Raw genomic sequence first — 9,868 nt, 5'->3', positions numbered from 1 at the left:
CGGGACGGGCTCCTCTCTCCTCCCCTTCCTTGCTGTCCCCCCGCCCTGTCAGCTCCTCCGCGGCCCCGGAGGTGCCAGTCACGGGTCATAGAGTAGACTAGAATCGATTTTAGTTGGAGGAGACCCTCAGGATCATCAATCCAAACATAACCTAACTCTAGAACTAAGCCATGTCCCTAAGAACCTCATCTACACATCTTTTAAACACCTCCGGGGATGGCGACTCCACCACTTCCCTGGGCAGCCTGTTCCAATGCCTGACAGGCCTTCTCGTGAAGCATTTTTCCTAATATCCGATCTAAACCTTCCTTGGCGCAACTTGAGGCCATTTCCTCTTGTCCTATCACTTGCTTCTGGGGAGAAAAGACCAACATCCCCCCCTGCTACAACCTCCTTTCAGGTAGCTGTAGAGAGCGATCAGGTCTCCCCTCAGCCTCCTTTTCTCCAGGCTGAACAGCCCCAGTTCCCTCAGCTGCTCCTCATCAGACTTGTGCTCCAGACCCCTCACCAGCCTCGTCGCCCTCCTCTGCACTCTCTGTAGTACCTCCCCGCTGAGGGGGTGCCCTGGGACTGAGGGCAGCCAGCGCGACACTGAGTGCCCCTGCCAACCTCCGGGCGCTGAAGCCCGTTCCCCGGGCGCCAGGAGGGGCCCTCGCTAAGCTCAACACTCAGAGACCGCCGCAGACGGGACTGCCCGCCGCTACCCGCGCTCTGATTGGCGAGCACCGGTGTCACTCATGGCGGGGCGGTGCGCTAGCGGCCGTTACCGAGGGGAGGGTTTGGCGCCTCCGCTTTGGCGCCCCGCCCCTCGGCGGGGGTTAACGGTCTCCCCACGGCGGTTTGTGCTCCCCGTAGGGGAGCGCTGGGGCGGGAGTTGGGAGGCATCGATCTCTCCTTCCGAGTCATGCTTGATCCCTGATCCCACCTGCGACCCCCGGAAAGGGAAGCGCTGGCCCCGCTAGAGGCAGGAGCCGTGGGCTCCGGGCCGTGCCCTACCGTGACCTGCCCTGTCTTGTCCTGCAAGCCTACAGAGGAGAGCAGTGTCCAGCCCCGTGGCAGGTGGTCCAGCTGCGCCGCCGGCTGTGACGGGGAGCAGGGCTCTGTGAGCCCCTCCATTCTCTGCAGGAGGCAGACACCCGCCTCGACACACCTCTGCCTGAATGAAGATCTCTGTCTTGGGAGATACAAGGGACCAAGTTGCGAACTGCACCTCCAGCTCTGCCCATGATGCCAGGAGCTCTACAGACTGTTAAAAAACAGAAGATGCGATGGTCATCTGTGGTTACAGATCTGCCTGGAGAAAAGCTCCCTGTGCAGCTGAGGCAGTTGGGACAGTGAGGGCAGCTCTGGGGACTGCAGCTCCCCCAGGGCAATGCCTTCAACATGCTGACCCCAGGCCCTTGAAAGGAATCATTAACTCTGCCTCACCAACACTATTTGTACTGACTACTTGTTGGGAGAGCATACATCCCCTAGCCAAGGGCTTTAGCTTGGCAAGTGCCCAGGTTGCCTGGCGCCAGCCACCTCTGGAAAGGCCCGACTGCTTTCATTCAACACAGAACTTAGTCTTACTTTCTTCTGGACCTTCTCACAGGTTGCTCTTAAAGCACCAAGGAGACCAACCACTTTCCCTGGTGTCTGCTTTCCAAGTGTGTACAAGAATGACTAGCCTGAATCCTAGCCTACTCAGGGTGATGGTGGAGAGGGCTGTGAAGGTAATGAAGAAAATAGCAGAAAGCTGTAGAGTTGGTATCAGTCTGGAAACAAACCTAGGAAACTGCCTTATAACCAGATGAGAGGTATTTCCTCAAGACAGGTCAGTGTTACATATTGACTTCAGCCCAGTGGGAGCTCAGTGACTGCCATGGGAGTGAATAGTTGTCAGCCTTTCCACTCCATTGCCATTTGTTTGCCTGGGACTAACAAGTCTTAGATGTGGATGACAGTCATAATAAATCCCACCACATAAAGAGATTAACTCAACTGTGTGAGCATACTGGTTCAGTTTATCCCCTGAGCAGATCAAACCATTTAAGATTAAGGTCTTTAGTATGGCTAATTACAAGCCATCCATCATCAGGACAAGCTGCCTTTACTCTTGCCCAATGACATCTACAAGCCCCTACAGTTTCCTTGGCACCTGAGTTCCTTTCAGAGGCTCATCTTTGTTGTCAGTGTCACAGTCCACATTTCTTTCTGGCAGAAAATGACTGGAGGTGACAACTGGCTTTTCTGTAAAAAAAGCTAGCTTGGTCTTCTGCTACACAAACTGATTTTTTTTTCCTGAATTCTGCAATTACCATGAATCAAAAGTGTATCACACTGAGCTTCAGAGAGAAAGGCCTCAAACTTTTTGTATTCAATTTCATTCCTGTTAAAATGCCTTTCAGTCTGATCTTCCTACATATCCTCTACCTTCTATGGCTAAAGAAGATGTAACAAATTCTCAGAACATGTGCTGAAGACCTGAAGGATAAGGTAGAAAGGGTTCATCATACAACATAGGGGGAAAAAAGAAGTAATTAGAAAGACAAAACTAGAAGCCTTCACTGGATGAGAGAAAAGGGACATTAGGAGGTCTATGTACCACTTAAAAGGGTGGGGTCATTTCAGATAGGTTAACCCCCCGTCAGTGTGATAAATGCTGAGGGGTCTCTTTGCAGAAAAGGCTGTTGCAGTTGAGGTGCTGCAGCATGTGTCACCTCCAGGCCTTCAGTCACAGCTCTGCAGCATGAGGCCTGTAAAGTGGTCATTCCTCTCCCAAGTGCCTGGAATGTGCAACCCCTCTCACATGCAGCATTCTGCCTTCTTTGACCTGAGGAGAGAAAACTAACATGGCAGCTGGGACATAAATAGCACTGGCAAAACCCCCTCTTCTATGTGTGTGGGGAAAATGACTGGCTCCATGAGGGGTGACAGGAAAGAGCTGCTCTCAAGGAGCAATGGTCTTAGATGTAGCTGTAGAAGCAGGACCTTGCCAAGGCTGGGTGCAGGTGGCAGATGATCTGGGGAAAAAAAGAATGAAAACTCACCAGTTCAATCTGTGTTCACCCTACTCAGTTCACCAGAACAGCCAGCCTTGTTAGTAAAGCAGATTTAGACACACTGATGGGCAGCTGGGAGAATTAAGTATTTCAGCTCAACCGTTTCCTCACAAATGTTCACCTCATAAATTAATGGCTGAAAGGAGAGAAAATGCTTTGAGCAAGCCAGACACAGGCTTACTCTTACACAACTTGTGGAAAGAGTTGAGAACAACTGGAGCACTCGTTCTCCTATCTGCTCCCATAAAACATTTTTATTTGTCTGCTTCTGCCAATGGTTCAGGTTCTGGGAACTAATTGTTTGTGGCCATTGTATGGATAAGAAAAAGGAAAAAAAAAAACCTCACACGGTTAAAAGAGGTAGCACTGCTCTGCTGTTAATGTGTTCCTGAACACAGATTTCCCTTTCCATCTTAACTGCCCTGTCATTTTTTTTTTTCTGCCTTGGTGTTATCCCATTTCTCCAGTATGGTCATCTGTACAAACCGAAACTTGTGTTTAGTGGCAGCTTTTGGCTGCCTCTGCTGACACAATTTTTCTCCGAGATCCACCCACGCCTCTGGAGAGCATCACTGTTGCTCAGTGAGACTTTGTCACCTGTGATGAACCTTCATGGTCCATGCAATCGGGCTGCGCTGCCAGTGTTGCAGAGATTTGTTCCTTGTGGAATCAAACAGCAGTGACAAGGATGATTCAAATGACATTTCCCAGCCCACAAGTATTTTCTTGGACAGGTTGTGAGGGTCAGAACTGCAGAACAGTGAGATCTTTAAATATGCCTATTGAATTGCAAGGACAGAAGAGTCTTCTGACTCCTGGTTGGATAGAAAATATATGTATATTTTTTGTACTTCCTCAGGTTGTAGAAAATCTAGAAAAGACCTAGTCAGTTATTGACAAAGTGGGTCCCCTGAGGCACACTGGGACATCAGGCAGAATGACTAATTCCAGGCCTCCAGAGGCATTAATTTCACATACACATGGGATTCTTGTATCAGGAGCAGCAATCCCATACAAGACAGCAGAATCATTACCATTAGTGGGGTTTTAACTCTGGAGCTTTCAGGAGGAACTCATTTATCAGGGCTGTCATGGCACTAATAGGCTTTAACAGCCATGATCAGCCTCAGCTGGGGTTTCCCCCACACCCTCTGCCCATGGGCCCAGGAGCCTCATTTCAGTTCAGCACAGAGTTATCAGTCCCCTGTCCCAGCTCCAGCTGCTTTGCAGTCAGATCTGTGTCTGGTTGGAGTCCTCACTGATCCAGGTTCTGTTGTAGACTTGCTTCTTGAGTCTGTGTACACATTGACTGGTCATTTTTGCCTCTTTTGTCTTAGCTACTTCTATGAAGTGAAATATCCTGCTATTTTCATTCATGTTTTCGTACTTGGGCTCTTTTGTCTCTTGGAGGTTGATCATTAGTACAATGTTTTCACATTAGGAAAAAAGCTCATTGCTTCAGCTCCATAAAGAGGTAAGGTTTTGGTAGTAGTAAATTGCCAAATTCAGAACAAACATTTGAAAGTTCTGATGTTTCTATGATTTGGTATTGACCTTCCAAACAAGAAAGACTGAGTGGACATGGAATGACTTTTGAAGCTGTGAAGTGTGTGGAATAGCATCATCTGCTTTTGTAGCAGGAGGTCGATTTAGTTGGAATTTTAGCCAAGTTGAAAACAGCTGGACATACATTGCAAAGAAAAGGATGCTTTGTCTGTCCTGGTTTTGTTAAAAACAGGTTTCTCTTTTAGTGAATTTGCTTGTCAGCTAAAGCCTTCATATTAACTGCATTTTCCTGGAGAACCAGACACATGTTTTGGTAAACCTAGCAATGGAATGCAAACTTATTGATAAGCATGGATGGACATTTTGCGAGAGGGGCAACGAGAAACCAGTGACCAAGAAACTGACAAATGTGTATAACATTCCATTCACGTGAATACTTCATATAAAAGTGGGAGATCACGAGGATCTCGTCCCTTTTTCCCTTTCCTTTTTCCCTTCTGCTTATGGCCGACATTAGGAGAGGACCTTGCTAATTGTCCCTGTGAACTGAGGCCTAGTGACAGACTGAATCCAGCTCCGGTTGGCTGCAGAGTCTAATCCAGGACTTCGGTTGCTGGCTCTGCAGTTGCTGAGACTTTCAAGATTGGTTTTGTATATTTTGTATTATTTTCTCTATTCTTATTAGTAGCATTAGTAAAACGTTAATTTTTCCAACTCTCTTCTCTCTGTCCTTCTTTCCCTCCCGATCGCCTGTCCTTAGTGGGAAGTGGGGAGAGGGAGGGGCAAAAGGGGGAAGTGTGGGGGAGAGGAGGTTAACAATACATCTGCCAGGCTTTTATTGTCAGCCCGCAATCTTAACCCTCGACATTGTCATAAGCAGAACAGCCAGTAGAAAAAGGTCTTGGATACCTTGGCTCAAAGAACATTTCAGACGGATGAACAAACTAAGTCACAGACATGCATTTAGGAATTGTTTTCTTTATGTTTGCCTGTAGTTTCTTATGCTAGCAAATTACAGCTCTCTGTCAGCTTAAGTAGTGTCTGCATACCTTTCATATGTTCATGAATAACTGTATTATAAATCCCAAGTGCCAAAGTGCAGACACGTTGATGTGAGGTGGTCTCATAATTTCAAAGTTGAATCTGCATCCTGTAAATCTAAGCAGCACCTTGGTATAAGTTTTTTTAGATTCAGAGACCTGAAATGGCTCTAAATACTTCGGTACAAAAGCAGAAACAGCTTCTTTCTTGGAGAGGGCAGGAATAACATTCAGAAGATGGTTCTTGATATGTTTATGGAAAAGGTTGTATGAATCTTTTTCAGTGAACTCAGTGACCCAGATGTCCCTTCTGGTGCTGCATTTAGTTCTCTCGACTTGAGATGTGGGGGTGCACAGGAGTTGCAACCCAACATTCAAAATCCAAGCAGTATTACTGGTTTGTTAAGGTGATTAGTGTGGATTTTTGTCTCAAACAGCTCTCATCAAGTGTCTCTCTGAGATCTATAAGCTTTAATGCTTATTATCTAATCACATCTTAGTTCTGACAGAACTTTGTGTCTGTACCGAAGAAATGAGGAAACTGTGCTAAAGAGGAAGTGACCTACTTAGAGTCATAGAGCAGAAAACCCAGCATAAGTCAGGAGTCTGGTCTCCCCTGTTCACTCATAGGCATATACTTCCTCCAGCACAAAGACAGCTTTTAGACTCTGCACGCCAGACCCTGTTCTGATCCTAACTTCTTTGCCTTCTCCCCAGGGGCTGTATTAAGGATACACTCTGAAAGCTGAACTTTCTCTAGTTGCTGTTTTGTGGTGAGGAACAAAAGAGCATCAGTTGGCTGACTCCTGATGCTCATTGGTATGCTAGGAGGGAAAGCTGGAGTGCTGCAAGGAGCACTTTCCATAGTCTGTAGAGACTGGGATGAGGAAAGGGTGGAAAAAAATGCCTGGAGGGCACTAGGATCCAGTGAAAAAAGCCCTTCCAAGGGCTGAACTTTGTTGTGACCCTTCTTTTACTGGATGATCCCTCTTTATTACCCTGTAGCTCCTTATCACCATATACAAGGGCTGGGTGAGTTTCAGAGACTCAGATTCTTACTCCATTTTCCACATGCCTCCAAGGCAGAGCTAAGGTTTTCATTTGTAGTATAATGATGAACAATCTATTGGAGAAGAGTGATGTAGTTTATTTAAAGCTGTTTGATCAGTCAGAGACTGAGCTCTTGAGTATTGTCTCTCCTTGGAAACTGGCCACAGAGGAACAGGAGCTGCATATTGCCAGCTCAGTTCTAAGTTTGCATATAAAATACTTGCAACAGTGTCCTCTCTGAGTTTTTCATTCATTATTATTAATTTGTATTATTTAGCAACTATTTTGGAAGTAGTAAAAATTCCCCAAAATTCGTATCTGCTTGTACACTGTTAATGGGGACATAGCAACAAAACTAACCAAATACATTGCTCTGAATTACATGGACTATAGTCCTCTCTGCACTTAGTAATTTCAGCACAAACTGGCTGCTGTGTAGTGGTGGCTGTACTTGAATGGTATTTGATCATTTGCTGTTAAACAGTGTTCTTCTAGCTTTGCCTCTGCAGAAAAAGCTCCTAGACTTGTTACCTAGAGTAAAAGAGAAAGCAAAAGCAAGTGATTCAAAGGAACACAAGAATTCTAGGAAGGAAACTCTTTCATATCTTAAACTAGTGCTTTCTGTGAGCAGAACTCAGCTAGCAATAAAACCATGATCTAAAGTATCAAAGATCTTACCCTCTTAAAATGGGAAAACATAATGTTCTTGTGCATAAGTGGATGAGTTCACCATCCTGTGTAAGTTCTTCAAGGAGGGATCATGACAAGGAGGTCTGCTGCTGCAGCCCACAACATCTTTCTCCCTTGCACCTCACTCAGCTTATGAAAAATCTCTGTGAGGTTGCTGCATTACTGTGACCTCTGTCCTTGAGGCTGACAACTTGCCAGATTGACGTGAAATTACTGTTCTGTCCTTTCTCTTCTTTCTTTTACTGTGAAAGGTATCTGATCTGTGCCATAATACATCTCTCTCTTTCTTCCTTGTTCCCATTATTTTATGTTGCTTTTAAAAAATCAACTTAATCTTTGATTTTTTTTTTTTTTTTTTTTTTTTTTTTGTGTGTGTGTGTGTGGTAGATGAAATGAGCAACCCAGTACCCAAGAAGTTAGTATTAGCTAATCTCTCTCTGCCATCTTTAACATTTCTGTAAATTTTTAGGCTGGGGAGAGCCTTAACTCTTTTCTTTGGACCTGTTGTATACCATTATCTTTTACATTTCACCTAGTTAACCTCATATTGAGTCCTATAGCTTTGTTTTTTACTATATCCATGTTAAGAAACAAGACCAGTCTTAATTAAAATATATCAGTAGGATCCATGAATTCCCTAGGTAGTTTATTCTAGTAGTTAATAATCCTTATTATAAAATATGTATTATAATTTTGGCATGCTTGGCTGCAGCTTCCAGGCATTGGGTCCTATTATGTGGTTTTCCACATTATGCTAAAGAGCTTGTAGTACTTCATATTTTCTGCCCAGGAAACTGAATCTTCTTCTCTGTGACTGAGTTCTGTAAGCATTGTACTGGAAGAGATTGTATCTAGCTTTCAGTTTTGTCGTTGTTTTCTATACTAGCTACAACGTCACCTGAACTATGAGCACTAATTTAGAATTGGACTTGACAGCACCAAAGCCAAAATGGCCTACATCCCCCGCATCCCACTTTAAAGATCCAGGACTGCCCTGTGCCTAAGTCTTGTTCTGAGATGCTTCATGACTGTGCTCTACATCTTTGTTGTTGTTGTTTCAGAGCATAAGGCCCAGGCTTGCTTTCTTTAATAAAGTGAAAGTGAAGCATTTACTGTACATCCATTAAATTATCATGATTCATTTTGTGTACCAAATAAGACAAGGAACTCATGAGGGAAAAACAGAATGTTGTGTAAAGACTATAAATATGTGAGACCTTAAGGAAATGGAGGGTAGGGAACTGATGTAGCAATACGGTGTAACCAGCCTTATTGGAACATAAATAGATTTGTAAACAGATCTACAAAGTTTATTTCATGAAGTAACATAGTAGCTGGTGGTTGCATGAATAACTCTGTGGACTGAGACAGAGGAGAAGACTCCCCACTTCCCGTGTGTTTCGCTATCTGCTTCAAGAAGAGTAAATTATTATTTCTGTAAAGTGTATGCTTATTATACTAGAGAATGATGTATCTTATGTATTATACTCAAGAGTTTATAGAAAATTTAGCATGTTGCTAAGTCATACCCCAGTAATATTTATTACTATTTTATACTGATAAACCTCAAGATAGCCTCAATGGCAAGTATGGGTTTTAGCACAGATTAACAGTAAATATATAAATGCTCCAGCATCTGGGTGGATGACATAATCATTGTATTGATTTCTGCTAAACCCTCCATTTTGGGGGCCATTCCATTATTGCCTTGTGCTAAGTAGATTTAAAGATTACAAATATGTTGATGCTTGCTATGATTTCAGTTTCATTTTGCTTCTACTAAAGGGTGGCTGCTGCATCAAAGAGCAGAAATCCATTCTAACTACACTTTTTTAGATTGTTAGGGTTTTTTTGACAATAAGCAGAAGCTAATGAACACTTTTTCTAAAGCATAAAGAATGACCTGGTCCAAAACATCTGCTGGGAATATTTGTAGATTTGATGGAAGCAGGAGGAATCATCCTTCACAGGAAGAGTTTGGCATAATTATTCTTAGGACACAAAAATTTACAGCTCAGTAATTCTTTCATAGATCTTGCATACTGAGATTATGTCACTACTGTGAGGTTACACTGGGAATGAACATGCCCAGGCACTGGAATACCATCACCTACGTGACAGAGCTATTCCAGTCTTCCCTGACACAACTTCAGCACCGTGAAATAGCCCTTGCACAAATTTTTGGATGTTTTAAGAGTTTGCTATCCTGGCAGCAGGCTGCAGCGTGCCAGTTAACCTCAGCATCCAGGAACATTCCTAGGCACATTTAATTTTACTGGTCTAAGTGCAGCTTCAGAGATTCAGGAACTAGTAATGCTCTGAGCCTTCTGAATGAATAGGAGAATGCACCTTCTGTCATGTGGTAACAAAGCACTTTTCCCTTCCCAAAGCTCTCTGTTCCCAAGTTTTTACTTTGGATTGCATAATGATTGAATTTATTTTTTAATTATTTCACAAAGCAGATGAGAAACTTAAAATGTAAAATATTTTCTAACAAACAATGTAAAAAATCTAATGCAATATTAACCTGTGAAATAA

Source organism: Streptopelia decaocto, assembly GCF_964273445.1.
Source record: "Streptopelia decaocto genome assembly, chromosome: 2".
Lineage (NCBI taxonomy): Eukaryota > Metazoa > Chordata > Aves > Columbiformes > Columbidae > Streptopelia > Streptopelia decaocto.
Note: the sequence above shows the minus strand (reverse complement) of the source record.